The sequence below is a fragment of the Canis lupus genome, chromosome 1, assembly GCF_003254725.2.
Source record: "Canis lupus dingo isolate Sandy chromosome 1, ASM325472v2, whole genome shotgun sequence".
Lineage (NCBI taxonomy): Eukaryota > Metazoa > Chordata > Mammalia > Carnivora > Canidae > Canis > Canis lupus.
In genome coordinates, this window is record NC_064243.1 from 120464659 (window position 1) to 120486894 (window position 22236).

Sequence of the window (22236 nt, forward strand, 5' to 3'; positions counted from 1 at the left end):
TCTCCGTATTAATGAAGTCCGTATAATGAACCCCGTTGTGAATAAGCCCAAAAGCACCTTAAGAGCAAGTAAATAAATACCTATATTTCTGTCCTGTTTTGTTGTGCGATGAGATCCTCTGCACACCGTCTCCAGACAGCACACGGACGCCACTCTTACTTAAAGGAAGAAAAACTAAGATACAAAGAAGATGGGTGTCCTACCGCGACACGCCAGAAAGCTGGAATCAGATCAAGATGAGAAACTTTCCGTTTCTGAGTCTTCCTCCCAGAGATGATCCCATTCAGGTGTTGAGCACCTTCTGGCTTCCACTGCTGTGCTGGCACCTGTGGCTATAGCCCCTTCCTGTCCCCGAGGAGTTGATACCCCCGTGGCAGGAGAGCACAGTCGTAATGAAATAAAACAGGATCATGAAGAGATGAAACTATTATTGTTTTTCTAGAGAACCCAATGGTCAAGAGAAGGTGTCCAATAAAAAGAAGGATATGGCCATGTGGAGAACTGCAGATGAGTCCAGAGAGACGGATAATGGTACATGTGAGCATGACAAACTCAAAGGATGAAGGGGGCCAGCCCTGGACATGGCAAGGGGAAGAGAGGAGAAAGATGAGTTTCGAAAACCCAGCTGGGTCAAATCATGCCGAACCAGTATGATAAGTGCTCAAATTTTATCCATGATGCCATGGGTTGATTTGTCAGACGAGTAACCAGGAAGGTGAGCTTCAATTACTTTGTTACCGTGGACCGTCACTGAAGAAATCCCACTTGAAAAACAAAAATAGAAACAAAAAAGGCCAAGAAACATATTTTCTCAACCTATTGGCAAAATCGGTCCTCAAGGAGAAAGAGTGGATTGGTTGTTGTTGGGAACTGAGTAAATCACCCATTACCTTTAAATATCTCCTCCGGTCTGGTTGCTCCAAGGTAAGCAAACCTCTCTGCTACTCAGGACACCACAGGTTGTCCAACTCTGAAGAAGTAGGGGTTGAAAGAAAAGGCATTTGAGAATTAAATATACGCTTCAATCAGTTGAACTTTTATACAGATTGACTGCAGTGAAAAATTAGAGCTTTGTGTAATCCAATAGAGTAAAATCAAATGCCCCAAATAAATAAATAGTTGTCTTTTTTTATTAGCTTTCCATCACCCCCGGATCCATTTGTAAGTTGCATTGTGTCACCTCTCTTTTCATTTGTAATGTTGCCTCTGAAAACTGTTTTGTTTATTCGAGCTCAGCAATCAGCCTTAAATGTACCAATATATATTGTTCTACAGTGTATATTTTTTCTGTCTACCGAAGACATAGTGACTACTCCTTTTATGGGAAACCAGTTATTAATCCAATAAGTCTGCATGAATCAATATCTTTGTGAAATGACACCGTGTTCAAGTTATTTTATGTTATGTTGATGGTTAGCTAATTTTGGAATGGAGACATTTCTTCTAGAAACAGACATAGTATAATTTAGTGGTGAAAACGTCAATCACTATAGGTTGTACGTCTTTGTCCAGGCAGAAGAGGGTAGATTTATTGAAGGAAATGCAGCTATATATTCCTTGCCGTGCTGTGACCCGAAACATCCATTTTGCTTATAATTCTGTTTGGCAAGATGGCATCAACTGCAGTCACCGGCAGGAAGGCGATGCCAACGCCATTGTTCTTGGGTTCTGACCCAGTAGTTGACCGCAGGCTCGTGCGGTTACCGGTACCCACAAGGCACCAACACAATGACATTTTCCTCTGTTGACGGAAATCCTCAAAGGAAATCTGCACGATACTAAGTAAGTTTGTAAAATTGAGTCTGGGGAAACCCACTTGAGGAGAACGACTTTTTCCCCCCGACATCTAACAGCCTGCAGAGAAGGGTGGGGTCCACGGATTCCCCATTGATCCTAAAATCTCTTCCTCTTCCCCAAGGCAGCTTGCTTTCCCCCTGCCTCTCCCATCCTGCAGGTGTTTTACACCAAACAAAAGATGTGGGGAGAAGAGAAGGGAGGAGGGACACAGGAGGTGAGGGGACCCGGAGACCAAGACGTGGAGACTCAGACCTGGGAAGACCTGCTGGCGAGGATGGACAAGGAAAATTCGTAAGTGCACACGCATTAACAGTCCCCAGGGCGCCCGAGGTAGTCAAAGGAGTTTAACTGGGTTGTAGGTAAAGTGGTACCTTAGGGACATGTCTTCATCCCTGAGTGAGACAAGAGGTGTCAGTAAGGAATCCTCCTCTAAGCCCGTCATCGACGTGGACGTTAGCGGTGGGGTAAGAAAGGCAGGTGCGCTAAGTGGTTCCGCCAACGGCTGCCATGAGTCCCACCTCCCAGGGTCCACACCGACTCCCGCACCGACTCTGGGCTGGGCCACGTTACCCGCTTTCGCCCACAGCTCGCCAGTGAACCTGAAGCAGGCGCAGGAGGGCACCTTGGGGCTGCCCTTGTTGGAACACTGTCACTGTGAAGTAATGGTGATGGATCCCATTCAACTCTGCTTCTCCGAAGAGGTTCAAGTCTGTTGGACGCATTATCCAAGGCTGGACGGGGGTTGAGGCCAGCTGACCTTCTGGCTGAGAGAGAAGTGAGCTGGATGTCTCCCTCCTAAGCTACAAACCGCCCCCTCCCGCCCCCAGACAATCACCCTGCCCTCACCACCCAAACTAGTGTGAAAACTTAATTGCTCAGAAGCAAGGAAACCTGGAAGAGTTTTTTTTTTTATCAGTTTCTGGCCTCTGATTATTTCCCCAGAGAGTCATTCTGCTTGCATGGGGCCTTATTCATCCTGCTCCAAAAGGACACATCAGGCCATTGGTGACACAAAAGCGTTAAGGATGGATGGGTTCGTGTGCCCACAAAAGACACAAAGTTGAAAATCTGAGAGCTCTTGCCTGAGGGCCCTGAGGGGTCTGAGGATTTTGTAGGGTGAGGGGAAGCTTTCCACTTTCCTCCCGGTGGAACGTGCTGAGATGAAGAGGTTGGGCGCATCTTGGCCTCCTCCAGAGCAGACATCTGCCCATAGAAGTGTGGTCCAGGGGGACACCGAGAGTCGAGACCTGTCAGTCGCACCCCAAATGGGAGTGTTTGCTCCAGCGCCCCCCTCCCCAGTCCAAAACCCCATCTCCTCCTACCCCACTTATGAGTAGAGGTGCTCATAAGCTTTGACGACTCCAGAGATTGGGGAGGGCAATACAGAAACGTGAGACACCAGGAAGAAAATCCCTTCCCAAGAACCTCAGAATACAGGATGGCCACGACAAGGGCAAGGTCTGGGTTTGAATTTGCTGCTGCCCCCACTCAAGGGGTCCTGGGGAAAGATCCCCACACAGGACCTACACCAGGGCACCCACCAGCTCCTGTTGTCTGGAGGACAGCATAGTAGGGCCAGGAGGGGACAACTTGCTTCAGCTCCGACCAGCTGTGCATACAGCAGGCACTCTCAGGTGTATGAGTGAGTGGCTGCCTGCAGGGAGGGCTGGGGGTCGCAGCAGCCTGCGAGGGGCCTGCTGGCTCAGAAGGCAGGATGGGGCCAGGGCACATCGGGGCCATCCAACTAACCTTAGCTGCTGTCCTCCCCTCCTGCCATCAAAGTTTCACATGGATTCTATGGATTGTCCACCCCCCAAAGAGATACTGAAAACAAATGTCACCTACCAGAGGCAAAGCCTCCGTGGCTGACATTTAGTGATTGCCGTACGGGGGGAGTAGGCGGTAGGGAGTGAGCTCGCGGAGAGCGCCTGGGTGGGCGTGGGCCAGCCTCCTCTCGCTTCTGTCCTATTTCTTGATTGTGCCACAGGGCGCCTTAATCTCAACTCACCCGGAGCCCACAGTCCAAACACTGGCCCGAGGTCAAGGTCAGAATCGCGATTCAGCTCAAGGCTCCACCATCTCCAGAGCTTCCTTTCTCTCAGCCTGCATGTCTCTCCGAGTCCTGATCCCGTCTACAGAGGCCGTTCCTTCTCTGGAAGGAGAGGCCCCTCCAAGGGCGGGGAGTGGAGAGGCTGCACCCGCCCAGCTGGACAGAAGCTTGCCCTCCACTACACCCCCTGGGTAGCGGGATGCATGGGATGGGATGGGATGGGATGGGATGGGATGGGATGGATGAAGACATCCATCTGCTCCAAGGCATCTCTGATCCTGAGCCCTGACCCCCAGCCCCCAGCATTTTGGTTCCAATTCCAGCGCGGAGTGTTTCCCTGGTTCCTCAAAGTCGGTCAGAAAGCCCTGAGGTCGGAAACCGGTATTTTTCAGGAGGTCTTGTGCAGGCTTCAGGAACGGGTCCATCTGAAGGTGGAACAGAGAGAAAGGAGTCCTGCGGGAACTGCTCTCGCTCCTGCTGGGGTTCACTTCCCTCCTTTCCCATCTCCGGGTTCCTTTAATGAAACGTTCTCCATCCCAGGAAGGAAAACCATTTCCCTGCAAAATATAAAATCTATTGCTGAGCGCTGCAATGAGAATTAACCTTGATTACCACAGTAATTTACTAATCAAAACTGGAGACCTGCTAATCAAGCTGGAATTGCCAGCTGCTTGATTTTTATAGTAACATAACCAAAATTGAACATTTGGTAAACAAGGGGTATGGGTTTGATGGGGAGACTGGAAGGAGGCGAGGGAGGGGCAGGGCCTACCAGGCCGGAGGGAGGTTGGCATCGGTGCCATCGACCCGTCGGTAGGTAGAGCAGGAACAGACTAGCAGTGAAACCCAGGGCCGTGCAGTGACTTCTTCCGAATGGGACAGCCCATTGAAACACGCACAAGGGGTGAGCTGAGGAACAAATAGGCCTTTCCCGATCTGTCCTGCGTCAGGTTGCGTCAGGTTGGGTTCTTCCGGAAGCCGACTGGTAGACGAGGAGACCAGTGTTAGCATTTACTTGGCAGGTAGCCCCAGAAAACATCAGTGGGAAAGGGAGCCAGGCAAGGGAAGGCTCCGAGGGCCCAGGGGAGGGTCAGACAGACATGGTCAGGACGCCCCTTACCCACAGGAGCGTCGAGACAGCTGGGTTCGGGCAACACTCAGCTCCTTGGGACATCCGCCCAATCACATGCAGGCCAGGCCAAGGACCACACGGAAATGTGTCGACTCTGAGCCACTGAGGCTGCCTGGACCACAGGGTGTCCCTCGACCCGCAGGACCCCTAGCCTGGGGATCCTTTCTCCAAAGACCACATTCACATCTGACCTCTTCCTGACACCCCACGATGCACAGCGTGGCAGTGAGGGGCGTGCACGCCAGCGTCTGTCTCGACCGGCTCTGTGTCCTGTGCTCAGTAGGTATTTAATCATCCACGCTGACAATCCAGACCCTGGATCAGCACGTCTCCCTTGCACGCTGTGCTCCTGGCTGCAGAGATGGAGCAGAAGGGGGCGCCGCTGGTGGAGAGCCAGAGCGAGCCTGTTCAGGGGCCGGGCACAACACAGACACAACACAGACGAGGGGGGGTGCATTAAGGGGAGGGGCAGTGGGCTCGGACAAGGTCATGGGAGGACGCAGAGACTCCCCCGCCCCGGCCTCTCTGCATCCCAGCCCCCAATCTCACAAGACCGCCTCAAGAATGTGCTGGCTGTTCCAAGGCCGCTCACCTGGAGGCCCCGAGAAAGGACGCGGAGAAGGTTTTTCCCACTGAAGATAAAACAAAGCATGCACGAGAGTCCCTGGAGCCTGGAGGAGCCTGGAGGAGCCTGGAGGAGGGACGGGGAGAGGGGGAGAGGGCCGGCCAGCAGTGGGGAGGCCTGGGCTGCTGAGTGACAGCCTACAACACCCGGAGATGACAGGCTGCCATTTTTAATGCAGCGATGGTGGGTGAGGAAAACTAGAAAGGTCTGAGCCGTCCACACAACAGGAACAGCCCCCGAGGGATTTGTGGGGAAGCTCTCTGCCTAGACTGTTTTCGGAGTCTGGGAAGACCCAGAGGTTGGGGAAGAAACCCCTCTGAGGGATTTATTATTGGCCACCTGCCCTGCACGCCGTGGCAGTAGCGATTCGGAGAGGCCCGGCGTCCAGCACCATGGACAGGAGAACAGGAAGTCCGGGACACGTCGCTTCCCCCGTCACCGGCTCTGTCAGGTGCCAGCGATGGCAGGAACCCGCCCAGAAGCTTTAAAAGTGGCTACTCAAGGAATTCATGAATATGTTCTTACTGTTGAAACGAGAAGACTCGTCCCTGCCCCCATCCCCCCCATGTGTGTGACGGTGGGTGGTGGGTGTGCAGCCCCCCAGCCACTTCCGCTGTAAAAGCATTGGTGGGGTGAGGAGTGGTTGTTCCTGTCGTCTACGTGACTATGGCTCGGATGCTTCCTTGCTTGGCAGAGGGGAGCTATCCGCCCTGTATCTGTTCACTCCCTGTTTTTGCCTTTCCCTGGTGCCGGGCGGTTGGGTTAATGTTGGGCGTCACTACTGCGGCGCCACGCAGGCAAGCATCCTTCCGTGTCACCCTGGGAGCAACATCGCTCCGGTGTATACATTTAGAGAGAGAATTCTGGAAAAGCACAAGACCTGCACCTTTTCAGCCCTACTAGGTACTATCGTCCTCTCCTCCTAAGGGTTTGCAAGGTGTGTAGGCCCGTCAGCCTCGGCCTTCCCCTCCGCACCCCGTGCTTTATGTTGTCAGGTTCCAAAGTTCTGCCAATTTGGAGCACGTGATGCTGTTTTATTTCACGTGTCGCAGACAGCTGGCGAACCCGAGCAGCTTTGGGTTTGGGGCCGTTGGATTTCATCTAAGAAGTCCCATCGTTTGCCCATCTTTCCACTGGGATGTCGGTCCTTTTAGTATTTATTTATTCGTATGTTGATACGCACATATTTTGGATACTCTTGTGCTCTTGATCATCTTAGAGGCTGCAAGTCACGAAGGGCTCTTTCTCCTTCTTGATATTTCCTTCCTCCTTCCTCATTCTCCTACTTGGGAGCATCCAAGTTCTTCCCAGGAAATCCCTTTACACCTGGCACCTTCTGGGGTCTTTGTCCCCATCTCACCTCTAGAAAGCAGAAGGCCCCCAGGTCTGACCCTCTCTGCCAGGAAGCTAAGTAGCCCTTATAATCTGATTTCTTGGAGCTTCTTGATTAATAAAAGCCACGAGTTCTGATTATTCCAGAGGACAGAGCTGTCTCGGACGGCACGCGCTTGCATCTCGTCTCTGGTGTGCATGGTGGCCGCGATTATTTAATCCGCGAACTCCCCCAACCTCAGCCCGGATTCAGCCTCGGGATTCTTCCTAACAATGGTGACCACCGCCACGCCATCGGAGTCGGCATGTTAGAAAATCTATATACTGCCTTGGCCCCGGTGTAATCAAGTACATCTTAATCATCCCAGTTAGCAGGGGAGTCAAAGCCTCTCCACCTCACAATGATTATCTTATCAGAGTTTTCATTAGGAAGGAAAACCTAGCTGATTGGCTTGACCTCACCATCTGGGAATATGATACTAACAACAAGCTAACATTTAGTGAGTGGTTACTACATGCCAGACACGGTGTAAAACGTCCTTTCTCATTGAACCTGATGGCAGCTACTTAGGTGGCATAGGGTCATGCCCCGGGATAAAGGCAAAATCAGTCCCTCTGCGGCTTTCAGCCTCACCCTTCCTCTCCTGGATGTGTGCCGCCAGACCTCAGCTTTTCTCTCCCCCCGCACCGTGGTTAGTTAGCTTATCTTCTGAGATGTTCAAGAACTTACTGGAGCACAGGGGCTCTCCTTGGCCTCACGATCTGGAGTGTGGCTCTCAGCGCGGCAGGAGAAACAGCAGAATGAGCTTCCACCCGAGAGTCGAGCCCACCCGGAGCAGGTGCTAAGTGGGGTGGGGGTGGGGGTAGGGGTGGGGGCGCTGCCCACAGCTGCCTGTAGCAGGTTGTGGTGCTCCCCCCTGGCTGCCTTGAGTGCTGGGTGGTAACAAGGCCACACATCTCCTAAGAACTGTCCTCAACCCTTGGGAGCCACCTCACCTGGAAATACATGGGAAGTAACCCCTCTTTCCCCTCGAAGGGGCCTCAGCCAACGGCTGACTGAAACAGGAGTTTGCAAGCCCAGAGCCCTTGGCCGAGGTGGGCAGCCCGTGGGGTCGCTGGCACTCCAGAGCTCCTTCCCAGTGGGGCCGAGGATAGGCTCCAGCTGAACCGTGTCCTATCATTGCCTGGCTTCCTCCCTCCCGCCCCCTGCCGCCACATCCCTGCCGCAGGTTCCTAGGAGAGCACGCCCTCCGCCCTCCGTGAATCCTTGGCCTCAGTTCTCCGGGTGCGCTCTGTTCCAGCATCAACATTTCTAAGCATCTTTACTTTGAAAGCCACCGGGCTTTATTCAGTTATAAAATACCCAGAAGACCACGCAGTTCTCTCCTTTAGCTTTTGCATGTGTAAACACCCCCTTAATGCTCGAAGTTCTTTTGTTCCTTCATCCAGAGACACCCTCTTAAAATAAGAGGCAAAGGTCATCGGACTAATTTTTCCATATGGAAAACCCAAGTGGCAGATAGGATAACCTGTTCACGAGCTCTCCATCTGGCAGGTGTCCCAGGTCACCTGGTCTGTGGGTTGGATAGCCCCTTCTCTCAGGCTGCTCGGAGCTGCAGCGTGAGCCTTACCCACCACGCCTTCGCTTCCCTGGGCCAGAAGTCAAGCCCTGCCCTAATGTGAGCGCATCGCAGATTGGTCCAAGTCACCAGGAGTTGCCTGGGTTCTGTCCCTTTCTCAGGGGGGCCTCAAGTTCACACGTTTCAGGGGCTGCTTGGGCAGCTAGTCAGCTTTTGCTGCCTTCCCTCTCTTGCCGGCTGCCTCCTGGTCAAAGCTTTATCTAACTCTCCCCTAGCATCTCCCTAGCAGGTGGAGAGTGTGTGCGACGACCCCGAGACGGAGCTTCTGGTCAACCCCTCCTCTCCTACCCCCTCGCTCGGGGACACGCGCCTCTTTTTAGGATCTCATTTCAAGGCAGCAAACTAGCTGCAGGTCGCCAGGTGGAGGGAAAGGCATATCGAGAGAGCCACTGAGCAGCAATTATTTGAAGCCCGGGTCTCTTTCTCTCCTTTGCATCAGTATCCGAGACGATGACTTCTCCCTGGGGAGGACGGTGAACCCTGTGCACTCAGGACTGCGATGTGCGGCTGGAACTCCAAAATGGCAGAGGACGAGAGGGGAGAACAAGACGGGAGGCTTCGTGTTGCGGCGGGGGTGGTTTCCGAGGCCCTGCCCATTTATTCCACAATCAAGAGCAATCCGGCTCACTTTGCCAAATCATGCAATCCTTCTCTCGCCATCACATCAAGGAACGGGAGGCGGTAACAAACAGCGTTACGACGTCACAAATCAATTTTATTGAAAACGTATTAGGTTTCAGTAAAACCCGAGGATCAGACACCGGAAGAGAGGAAGCCAGGGGAGAGGAGACAGCGTACCAAGATTTACTTCTGAGTGCTACAAAATATTGAACTAAAAATAACATTAAAGATGAAATTTGTAATGAATCTCAAGCTGCTAAATTCCCCAAGGCTGGGTCTGCCAAAGGCTTTGCTGCAATCCTCTGTTCTTTCCTGTCTTTATTTAAATATTTCATACAGTTGTCTATGTTCATGTGCGGCGTGAACTGTCATGTATATTTCAGCCCACTCTAAAATGGATCTTAGGCTACCCCAAGCTGAGCGCTGCGTGCCGTGGGTCTGAGCGCGGAGGTAGGTGGGGATGGGCAGGGTAAATGAAGACGGATACTTAATGTACTTGTTGGGTACTTAGATTTGGCTGTCATGGGTTTCTGCCTTAAACCTGATTTGTAATTCGATGGGTTTTGTGACATTATGGTGAGATGAGCTGTGCGTAAGACTCCCATTTAGCGGGGACATTGATGGACATATGAGTTAAGGAGAGTGGTTGACGGGGAGCGAGCCTGGATTCGGACCTCGAGGCTTAATGCTCAGTGGAAGGACTTGCTCCATCCGTAGCTGTAGTATTTCATGCTTTTCTGTACATTAGACTTTGCCAAAGCGAACTTTTGGAAGAATAAAGCATTTCCAAGATAAATTCAATTTTCCCTAGTGTTGAACTTAACTTTCTATGTCACTTAGTGATTTACTCGGGTCTGGGTGAAAGCGTGCATTTCGCTGGTTCGCACACGGAGGGGGGGAGGCGGTGGGTGGGTGGGGGGCCGGGGAGATAGGGAGGGAGGAGCGCAAGGCAGTGGGTGCAGAAGGCCTGGGAGGGCCCCCTTGGACTCCTCACACCGAGACCTGTGTGTGTGTGTGTGTGTGTGTGTGTGTGTGTGTGTGTGTGGCGAGGTGGCGGGGGGGATGCATCCTCTATAAACTTCCCATCTGGTCCTACAGAGGGGGGTGGGCTGGGTGCCTGGCGCCTTGCAGCACTCTGATGAAGCATTTAGTTCTGGAAATGCAAGTGCGGGGTGGAGGGGTTCTTTGCAGCCCCATCCCTTTCACAGGCCGCCTGCCCAAGTACCACCCAGACTTGGCCATTAGCCCCCCTGGTGGTGCCTTTCTCTGCAGCCCAAAATAGGAGGGACCGCTTCTTCTCTCCCAGCACCCAGTAGAAGGAATTCTGCTCCATTCAGCTCCTGGTCCTTCCCTCTTCCCCTGACATATCCCTGGAGAAAAGTCTCATCCTGGATCAATCAACACCTTCGCCTTTGGGGGCTCCCTCAAGTGCTCCAATTTCCAGAGTCTGTTGCTGTTGCCACAATGTGGTGCTGGGATCTGTAGGGTGTCTCCTAAGAGGGAGCCATTGTTTCCGTAGAAACGTTTGTGGGGACAAAGGTAGAGAGAGGTGGAAGGAACCCCAGGGCCCCGACACTGGCTTTTCTCTAAGAGATCTACGATAAATATGGTCATATTTGGGCTTCCCAGTGTGTGCCGGGAATACCCAGAGCTGAGTGGCTTCCTCCCCTGGCCTCCTGCTCCTCTGTCCTCAAGTTAGGCTCCTCCCCCATCTCTGTGTAGGACCCTGCCAACACCAGGGCCGTCGGACTCTTACAGGTGTGCCACGGTGGGAAATCAGCCAACCTTAGAATCAGGCCTTGAATGCTCCTCAAAATCCTACGTCCACAGCCTAACCCTCAGAATCTGTGACTATGACCTTGTTTCAAAAATAGGTCTTTGCAGATGCAATGGGGTTAAGGCTCTTTGGATGAAATCACCCCAGGTTATCCGGGCAGGGGAGGCTAAATCCACTGATAAGCGTCCTTGCATGAGATGGAAGAGGAGAAGTCAAGGACAAGACCGAGGCAGAGAGCGGCAGGATGCGGCCACAAGCCAAGGAACATCTGGATGCCCCAGAAAAGCCACGGAACAGGTTGTTCCCTAGAGCCTATTGGGGTGGTGAGGAGGGTGGGCACAGCCCTGCTGATGCCTCCATGTCTGTTTGCCAGAGTGGTGGGAGAAGGCTTTCCCATCGCATCGGGCCGGCCCGTGTGTGGTGATGTTACTGCAGCCCTAGGAGGCCCATGCATGCTCCAACTCCCGGCTTCCTCACTTACGTGGGAGTGAGCTCACGTCTACATGAACTTTAAGACGCGTGGACCTATAAAGGCGAGGGGAAGGTCACCAAGGCCTAGCCTGAGGCTGCCACTCGGTGATGGAGCCTTCCTCCCTTCCCAACACCCCCTCTCCAAAAGCCACGTATTCCGGTCAATCTTCCTGACCTTTGTTCTTCCCTTTGCCTGCAGGAACCCTGACCACCTTCCAAGGGCACGCCCCGCAATGCCATTCAGTGCCTGATGGAGGGCACTTGGTCTCAGGATCCGCAGGACCCCACCGCAGCCCCCAGTGGGCCTCAGGGAGCCAGAAGAGCAGCCGACCCTCCGTGCAGGGTCCTGGGGCCTCCACCCAGCCCAAGCACTGGCCTCACTGCTCACCCAAGCCGCCCAGCTGCCTCCCTGGTCAACGCTCCTTTGGCTGCAAGTAACTGAGGCTCACTCATTCGGTCTTGAACAACCAAGTGAACTCTTCCTCGGAAGGACGGCCTTGCCTTCTGGGATGTACCTGACAACACAGCCAGGCCCTGAGTCACATCTCTTCTCCTTAAGCCTCCCTGCGTCCCTTGGCAGACCAGCTCTCCTGGCCTCTTTAGGACAGAAGATAAAAATCCAGGGGTCCTAAGTGACTGTTCCCAGCACATCGATGGGAGGAGACAGGTTCCTGGGACCTCCCCACCCTAACTCCCTGAAGGGAGACGGTGATTGGCACGGCGTGGGTCAGACATACGATGGCGAGAAGGCACCTGGTACGACATGGCCCCGAGCGTCAGTGTTGGCAACTGGGGTCTGTTCTCAGGCAACGGGGGCAGCAATTTCGGCAGATTCCCTTCTTCTGCCAAAACACCTCAACCAATGCCCATCATCCCTTCAGTCACAGGCTCTACACCTGGGTGAGTTTCTGAGGTGGGGCGGGGTTGGCTCAAGCCTGCCAGGCCCTGCCCCAGTGGGCCCCTGTGGTCCTGGCTCCTCTGCAGTGACTTATTCTGCAGGGAACAAAGAGGGCCGTGTGGCTGGGGATGAGGGGCAGGGGTCTGGATGACGACCTCACTGTACATGTCCCTAAGGACCCATGTTCCCAGCAGAACTCTCCTGGAGAGTCTTGCCACACGTATCCTGAGACTTCTGGAGGCTGCATAAAACACGTGATGCCCAGTAAATCTGAATTTGAATTTCATTTTTTTTTAAAGATTGTATTTATTTATTCATGAGAGACACACAGAGAGAGAGGCAGAGACAGGCAGAGGGAGCCCAATGCAGGACTCAACCCCGGGACCCCCGGATCACTCCCTGAGCTGAAGGCAGACGCTCAACTGCAGAGCCCCCAGGCATCCCGAGGTTTTCTTATTTTGAAGGTGGACTTTTCACTCGTGGGTGTGGAGTCCAGCTCCTGGGATGCACCATTGGGGGAAAGTTGGAGCGGCCCGGTCCCCTGTCCCTTGGACTAAAGTCAGGCACGGGAGGGGCCGGCCGCCAGGGCCGCCTGCCAGTCTTGCTGTGGCTCTGCTCCGCTAGCTCCCAGTGGGAATGTGCCCTGCCCTGCCCTCTCTTTGTCCCCTTAACCTCCCTGTGTTTCCCCGCTGACCCTGGGCGTGCACGGACTTGTGACCCCCTTGCCGCGGGCAGGACGCAGGCGTTCACGGGGAGGGACTACAAGGTGATGATTAGCTCTGGGAAACCTTCGCCAGGGGGAGGGGGCGGAGCCGGGCTGTCCCCCAGGGAGGCCACAAAGCCGCAGCCTGATCTGTGACCCCGAGCTCTTGCCTACCAAGGAGGACACGTGTCCTAGGGAAGTTGGCCAAAAACTGGCCGGAAGGGGACGCGGGGCTGCACGCTTGTGGAGTGAATACCGAAGGCAACCTCCAGCCAGCCGGCCACTGTCTGCTGACCAAGGAGAGCACGCGTGGCGGGCACAGCGGCGGGGCCCCGACCCATCGGGTTCTGTCTGGGTCCGTCCGGGCTGGGGTAACAGAATTCCCCAGACAGGGCGGCTCAAAAACCAGAGAGATTTCTTCCTCACAGTTCTGGAGGCTTCTGGAGTCTGGACGTGCATGATCTGGTGAGGCCGGTGGAGCCCTGGCCAAGGCCTTCCTCCTGTCCCGTAGCCATCACCGGCCCTCTGTCCTCACACGGTGGGAGGCATCGCAAGGCTCGGAGCCCACTCCTGAGGAACCGGGCCTCATGACTTAATCACCCCAGAGGCCCCTACCTCCTTGTGATATCATCTTCGAGGGGTGGGGTTTCAACATGCGAATTTCGCTGGAGACACAGGCGTTTAGACCACAGCAGGCCCTAACCCCTGGAACTGTGAATGTCACACCAGAAGGAAAAGGGGCCTCAGCAGACTGAGTTAGGGATCCAGAGGCGAGGAGATTCTCTCGGAGATCCCCAAATGCATCACAAGGGACCTTACGGGAGGGAGAAAGTGGGCTGCTGCTCGAAGCCAGAGGAGGCAAGGGGTGGATTCCCCGGCCGGAGCTTCCTGAGCAAGCAAGACCATGCCGACACCTTGATTTGGACGCAGGGATGCTGATTTGGGGGCTCTGGCCCCCAGAACTGTGAGAGAATAAGCATCTGTTGTTTTAAGTCACCTTAAGTTTTAAGGTGATTGTGACAACAGCCCCAGGAAGCTCGTCCTCCGCACCCCAACAGAAGCGGTGCTCAGAGCGCCAGCTCCCAGGGTCACAGGCTGGGGCTCTGCACGCCCAAGCCCCAGGGAGCGGGGGCACACTCCGACCTGTCTTGCTCCCTGGCTCTCTTTGGCCCATCTATGCAGGCTCCTGGAGGGCCAAGGCCACGCGCTGGGCAGGCCTGTGTGCCCAAAACTCAGCACCGGACTTGGTACAGAAAAATGGACATCAGGTTTTTTTTTTTTTTTTGAACTATCAGCACATGTGGGCAGCTAATGACAAATGAGTTAATAAATTAACAGAATGGGATCTATCACACAGATGGCAGATATCCTAGAGCATCGCATGATATTATTGTTTCACATTTTTAAAATAAATTCTTTCTTTGAGTTTTTTTTTATTTATTTACAGAGAGAGAGAGAGAGAGAGGCAGAGACACAGGCAGAGGGAGAAGCAGGCTCCATGCAGGGAGCCTGATGCCGGGTCCCCAGGATCACGCCCCTAGCCGAAGGCGACGCTAAACCACTGAGCCACTGGGGCTGCCCTTATTTTGCATTTTGTAAGCTTCTTCAAATACGTGCCTTGCCTTCCCAGCCAGCCTTGAAGGCTCCTGAAGACAGGGACCTCCTGCCCTGCAGCAGAGGCCTGCCTAGGTCTTAGCACTCAGCAGGTGCTCAATGAGCCTCCGTTGATCGATTAGCTGGTGATGGATTAAACACCTGGATCCAGGGGATCCCTGGGTGGCGCAGCGGTTTGGCCCCTGCCTTTGGCCCAGGGCGTGATCCTGGAGACCCGGGATCGAATCCCACGTCGGGCTCCTGGTGCAGGGAGCCTGCTTCTCCCTCTGCCTGTGTCTCTGCCTGTGTCTCTCTCTCTGTGACTATCATAAATAAATAAAAAAATAAAGATAAAAAAAAAAACACCTGGATCCAGCTGTACCTGAACTCGCCATCTGTTTGCCTACCAACACTCTTCATCTCCTCCATTTGGAACAAGGCGTCTTTCACCTGGCAGCAAAAACTATGGCAACTACAGAACGGAGTGCAGTCTCCGAGCTGGGAGGGGATGTGAGATGACTGATGCTCGTCCAGCTGGAGAATGGATATTCGTTTGCCTCACAAGGACATCCCCCACTGGTGGAAAGGACTGTGAGCCTTATGTCAAACTGTACAGTTACGAAAGTCTCAAATTTTAGATTCTGTAACTCTGGGGAAGGCCCAGGAAGCTGCATTTTTGTTTAGGTTCTGAAACAAGGGCGGGGGGCAGGCGTCGGATCCCGGGCCACCTACGGGAGACGCTGGCAAAGGTTCCCGAAGTAGAACTGAAGAAGCTTTCGGCTTTCCGTGGCCCCGCGGCTGGAGTCACAGGTTGGCCCCCTGCTGAGCGCAGCCATGAGTTTAAACGCGTGGAAAGTGGAAAACGACGCAGAACCATGTGGCTCGGTCTGGGGAGGAGCGCAGCGGACGTCAGGACCCACTCGCATATTCGGATGCTCCCGGAGCAAAAGCCACGCTCAGGAGGCAGCAGGAGAAGGCAGCGGAGGGAAAATTGCAACAAGACACCAAGTGAACACGGGGTGGACACCCTGAGAAGTTTCCACGTAAACATGTCTTTTTTAAGGGGTGGCGATCATTTCTGAAAATTACACATTTTCAGCGTGGGCTTGGGTGGAAGGAAGCCTTTGCCGCCGTGGGGGCCATAGTCGGAGCCCGCAGAGACGGCCCGAGCACTGCGTCTTCCCCCCGAGGGTCTACACCTGCCCTGCCTTGCCCTGGCCACACCGCAGGCCCTGGACGGCTGCCGGGCGGCGGAGTCAGGGCGGAGGACGAGGGAAAAGCACGAAGCCGGGAGTCAGAAGGCCCCGCGGCCTCCGGAGGGCCTGCTCCCGCCGGGGCTCAGCATCGCCAGCTGTGAAGTGAGGGGAGGGGACCCCGTCTGGGGAGCACTTAGCACTAGGGTTGTTCAAAGGTTTGAGGTCCTGCATGGACAGCCCGTTAAGTAACAGCAGACACCCCTGGGAAAACCCGCCTGTGCCTTAGTTCTCTCTCCGTCCGTCTGATTACAGCAAGGTCAGAGACTCGGTTTGGTGCCAGGACACCTTCGACATCGTTCTCACCTTTTTTCCCACCTTTTCCAACAAGGGGATACACATAAAGCTCAAAGTCTAGGTAAGCAGAAGTTTCTAGCTAGCATTTCAGAATGTCCTCTTGTGCCCGTTTCATTCTAGGCAAGTGGTCAGGTTCTTACATCCATGGTCATGATATAAAACTCCTTCCTTTTTCTTTTTAGGATTTTATTTATTTATTCATGAGAGACACACAGAGAGAGAGAGAGGCAGAGACACAGACAGAGGGAGAAGCAGGCTCCCTGAGGGGAGCCCGATGCGGGACTCGATCCCGGGACCCCGGGGTCACAACCTGAGCTGAAGGCAGACGCTCAAATGCTGAGCCACCCGGGTGTCCCTATAAAAGTTCCTTCCAAATAAATGCATGTGAGTACGAAGGATGGGGGAGTGAACCGACCCACTGGGTAAATCCAAGTGTGGGTGTCGAGCGGAGAACAGACGCCTGGAGCTTGGGGATACGAGAACCTTCCTGACCCTGAGAAGCCTCCCTCCTGGCTCATTGTCCTATAGGGTTTTATAAGACCCGGTCACTGTTCTCCACCGGCCACTTCTCGTCCTCGTTTCCATGTAGGGGCTCGACCTGCGGTGACCACGGACCGCCCAGCACGATGATTGCCTTCCTTTTGTGGCTGCAACTTCCAAAATGCGGCCATAGCAGCGCCCCCTCCCTCCCTCCCCTGCCATTAGCGTCCGCACCATTTTGTCCTCCCGTGACACCCATGTTTCCATCAAAGGACGTGTTTGGGTGTGTGTTCTACATCAGAACCCGGCAAGTTTTTCCTTCTGCCTGTTTACGTTAAAAAAATACTCATTACGATTCAAATTACCTTCAAATTATGCTCATCTGGATTTCTGAGCTTTATAAAGACTCCCATGCCTATCTCTTCCTGAGGTTATAAGTTAAAATATTTTTATTATGATAGAAATGGCTTTAAAGACTCCACAGACATTTGCTAAACTGTAGATAAGGCGGCTTCATGCTGAATAAGCTCCCTCTGTCGCAGCCCACCCCGAAGGAGGGATACTGAGGCCGAGGGGTCTGGAACGTGCTGCTGCATCACGCTTTAACGTGGGGCTCTGTGTGCCGGTTCTGGTGGGACGTGGGGCCGGCACTGCACACTGTGACTGGGGGCTGACCTCCCTCGTCGTCGGCGGAACAGGCGGGGGCCACTAGCACTCAACGTCCTCAGTAGGAATGCTCGCCTTCTCTGACCTTCATCAGCAAGGAAAAGGTGCAGGGAAATATATTTTGGCAAATATGAGAGGGAGCTTTCCAACACTCAGCGTTTTCAGCAAAGAGATACATTGACTTAGGGGCACCCAGGTGGCTCAGTGGTTGAGCATCTACCTTCAGCCCAGGGCATGACCCTGGGGGTCCCGGGATCGAGTTCCACATCAGACTCCCCACATTGAGCCTGCTTCTCCCTCTGCCTGTGTCTCTGCCTCTCTCTCTGCATCTCTCATAAATAAATAAATAAAATCTAAAAAAAAAAAAAAAAAAAGAAATGCACCGACTTCAAGGATAGTGAGTCTCAAGGCCCCTCAGATGGATGCTAATCAGAGGCTCACTGGCCACCTGTGGTTACAAGAAGACATTTGAGTACGGGGTGCGTGGCCCCCAACCTCTTCCGGCCCTGGCACAGCACACATCATCCCTTGCTTGACACAAGTTTTGGTGGCTCTCAAATTAAATTAGATGAAACATATTGGTAGACAAAGGGACTTTTCAGATTCAGGTAGAGCTGGACCCAGGCGTTCAACGACATCACCAGAAAGCCCTCACTCCTCTCCTTTCTGCTTTCCCGGCAGCGTCATTCTCCAGAAAACAGCAGAGCTGCCCCCCCCACCCCCCCGCCACTCCAGGCGGAGGTCCTACCAGGCACACGGCCCAAGCAGCACAAAGTCTCTTACCCAAGCGGACCAACAAAAGGCTTGAGATTTTTCCCAGGAAAACAATCAGAAAGACTCACGAAAATCTATATACAAGAACATTGTCACGCATCTACTTTTTTTTTTTGCAAAATAATTAAAACTCCTTACCGTCCACTGCTGCAGGATGCTCCCATGAATGTAAGAGACCCAGATCGTGGAACACCATGCAACCAGAAACAAAGGATGCTTTCTGAGAATGATGATAGAAAAACCACTCTTGGCATTGTTTAACAGGACACAGGATAACTGGTAATAACATAAATTATAATTATAATGAGTTGGTAAGATAAACAATAAATTCACAGCTTTGCTTCAAAATATTCAGTAATAAAAAAAAACTGGATTCCCACTGGATGCTGTGCCTGTTCTGGATAATTCTTGACCTGTTTTTCCCCCTTTCTGCTAAGGTCATTGGGAAATGGCTTCTAGGAGGATGTGAGTCACGGCCACACATCTGAGGGCACGAAGGTCAAGGTTTGGGAGGAACGACGGGAAAGAACCCCGCATATGAGATGAGTACATCCATTGACTTGCCGCGCACCTACCATATACCTACGCCAGTGGCTCGGGACACAGTCCTCGGCAAGGGCCACGGGCCTGGACTCATGCGCCACAGAGCGTCACAGACGGTCGGTTGACTGCGAGCGTGTATGCGGCCAGCTGGGCGCCATCTACTCCAGAGAAATGACACGTGCTGTTTAACAACAACCAACACCCAGGATCACGGGCGGATGAATAAGCAAATGCTGCCCCCACCCTGACAGGCTGGCGGGTCTGTGCCAGTTCTGGGGGGACGTGTTGAGAGCACAGCAGCCTGAGAGCTCCGTGGCCCCGCCGCCTGGGGGCCCAGCCAAGGGGGCCGGTAGGAGCTGGAGAGACAGGGCTGCCGGTGTAGACAGAGCGGGGCTCGGGGGCAGCTGGGGGGCAGCTCCAGGGAGGAAGGGCTCTGATGGATGGTAGGCTTGTGGTCCAAGAGGCCAAGCCAGGCCCCTCGGGCAAGGACCTGCAGCGGGGGGCGCTGGGGGGGCCCCACCCCCGGAGCAGGTGCAGGAGGGGCCCAGGCTGGGGATGCCCCTCGGGAAGCCCAGGCCCCTGTCGCCACCGGCCGCCCAGCCTCCTGCTCTGCCCTGGGCCCAGAGGACATGTGGCGGCTCTCGCACGGCCAGGGCGATGACCAGCAGGACAGACGGCAGCGCCACGCCCTGGACAGGCCTGCCGGACGTCTGGCCGGGGCTTACACTGGGCCCCGGGGGCCTGGTCACGGCATGGCCGGACCGGGGACAGGCCAGCGCCGGGCAGCAACCCCAGGAGCACCCGTTCCTCTTGCCACCACGACAGGAAAGCCCCTGACCGCCTCCCGCACCCGCAGCTCCCAGGCACAAGCCCCGCACCCCAGTCCCCACAGCCCCGACGGCGCCTGCCTCAGGGGTCTGGCCCAAGGCCTTCTCCCTGGGCCTGGGGGCCAGTGGAGGGGACATGGAGGGGGCTTATAAGCCCCCCAAATGCCATGCACTGAGGCTATCACAGAAGTGCCTGCCTCCGAGGCCGACCAAGGCGCTGCACGAGAGCCACACCCTCCAGACCACACCTGCCCGGACCCAGGACGAAGGGCAGCAGCGGGCAGCGCCCCGGGCCACCCCCAACTCCCCACCTCTGCCCAGTGCCCAGGAGGGAGCCTCCCAGCAGGAGCGCTGGGGGACGAGGAGGGGGGCACGTCTCCACGCTTCATTCCATGCTGGAAGGTTCTCATCCTCTGGGCTGTGCCAGGGGCCCCGGGGGCTCGGCCAGCTGCGCGTCCAGCGCCTGGTCTCCGCTCAGGTCGGGAGCCCCCCGCCGGGCTCTGCGTTCTACGGGGAGTCTGCTTCTCCCCCCCCACCCTCCTCCCCTGCTCCCAAGGGCGCATGCGCGTGCTCTCTCTCAAATAAATAATAAATCTAAAAAAAAAGAAAAAACCCGAAAACCAAAAAACCAGCCTCATTCCCCGCTCTGCATGGCGTTGGCGGTTCCAACAGGGAATGGGGTACTCCCCTCGGGGGACTTTAATTACCCTTCTGGACTCGCCTCGATGACAACGGACATTAGAGATGCTGACCTTGGTCAAGAAGGGAGTCAATTTGGGGCTTCACGTGTGCTTTCCGTCCCTGGTGTTTGCAAAGCATGGCCTGCCCAGAAGTTTTTCACAACACAGCGTTTCTCTCTTTTTGGAAAAAAAAAAAAATTGAATTACATATCTGTCTTCTCTCCTTTTTTGTAGAAATATTTATGATCCATCTACTAAATAATGCATCCGAGGCCGACCGTAGTAGTCCATGCTGTATGTGCATCAAATAGGATACGAGCCTGAAGTTATGTCAACATACTTAGACTGACAATCCTGCTCCCCAGCCCCGTTTTCAGGCTTGTTCTTTTAGGGTACATGCTTCTGTCTTAGATGAATCACAGTATATAGCACTGTCCCAATGATTAAAATTTATTATCGTGGGCGTTTTTGAATTTTTTTTTTTTTTGCGTTTGAATTTTTTAAAGCTTTTTCTCCCTTGCACACGCACAGAAAATTAAAATGTGTTCGTAAATTTCGGGATGTGCAAAAAAATGTGACACGGGGTTTAGAGGCTCCAGCCTTGTGCGCGTAGAGTTTCCCCCTCTCTCTGCTCTTCTTTCCGGCTCCTCCGGGCAAGAGATTTGAATCAGGCAGCAAATAAGGCAGCTGATGGGGGAAAGTCACTCAGGCAGGGAAGAGTCACCCTGACAAGGTCTGAGTGAACTTTTCGGGCTCCCTCTCCGCGTTCCATTTTGCCACTAGCGCTGCCTTTCCAGGGAGGCGATCTGCGTCCAACCCCCGGCCCCCGCCCCCCGCCCAACCCTCACTCTGCCTCCGGCCCAGAGGCCTGGCCAGTTTGAACCATATGACTAATTCCAACTAATTGTCATGGATCAAATCGCAGCAAAATATTTCCAGTTGCCAGTCTCCTGTTTTCCAACGGTCCCTCCGTTATCCGTCTAAGTAAACATTTGTTCTGCTTATCGTTTCTGAGCAAAGACATGAATCACTGGCTTAGGAGAAACCACAGCTACAGCTGTTGCCCGTTAGGAACCGACACGTGGGAACGGGGCCTGCTAAGCCTGACTCCAGAACCCAGATTGCTGCCAGGTTGGCCTCATTCTAGAAAAGGAAGCCTTGGGCCCTCCGGTGAACCAGGAGCTGAGACTGGTTCACCATGATTTTGTGGTGGGACGTTGGAACCACCAAAAGCCCCTCTTACTCAGAAACTGTTCCTTCTACTGGCTTGCCAGGCTACCTGCCATCCCGCCCTCAGTGGCCACCCTTGGAGAAGGATGCTGTCTTCAGGAGGAAGATGTACTGAGATGTTGCCTGAGGGTATTCTCCCAGCAAACACCCTGCCGAGGCTGCTGGTAGGTCCTGGCTTCTAAGGAAGAATCTGGGAGTGGGGGGAGCCTTAAGTTCATGGGCTCTCAGGGTGTGGGGACATGTCTACTTTCACAGCGACTTGCACAAACACCGTATTTTCTAATAGGCTCTGTGCCGCGCATCTCTACATGCTTCATGTAGAAGACTTAACTCTTAAAACCCAACCAAGTGGCAGAAAAAGTGATGTCCTCAAAGAAGGCACCAGACAAAGAAACACAAGTTTTAGATCAGAGAAGCCATCGGGCTTGGTGGACCATCCAAGCGGGTCTTGAAGGACAGGCGAGCCTGACCTCGGTGGGGAAGTGGAAGACCAGGGCTTGGGTAGAGGGACGGGCTTCCGTGACATATGGAAGGGTCTGGGGCTGAGAAGAGCTGATGACACAAAACTTGAGGAAGTCCCAAGCCCTTCCAAGGGCTCGGGTCTAAGCCAGACACTATCTTCCCTGGAGGAAGGGCAGCGACCTCATCAGATGATTCTTCAATCCCCAAGTCCCACAGGTCTTCTAAAGCCCAATGCCTAACAGGGAGCTGCATACAAGAGGTGCCCAATAAGTGCATATTGATGGAAATCGTCTCCATCATTGCAATTTAAAACCCTAGCTGTCTAAAAGACAGTAAAGGGAATGAAAAGAGAAAATATTTGCAAATCAACTGTTCATTACCACAA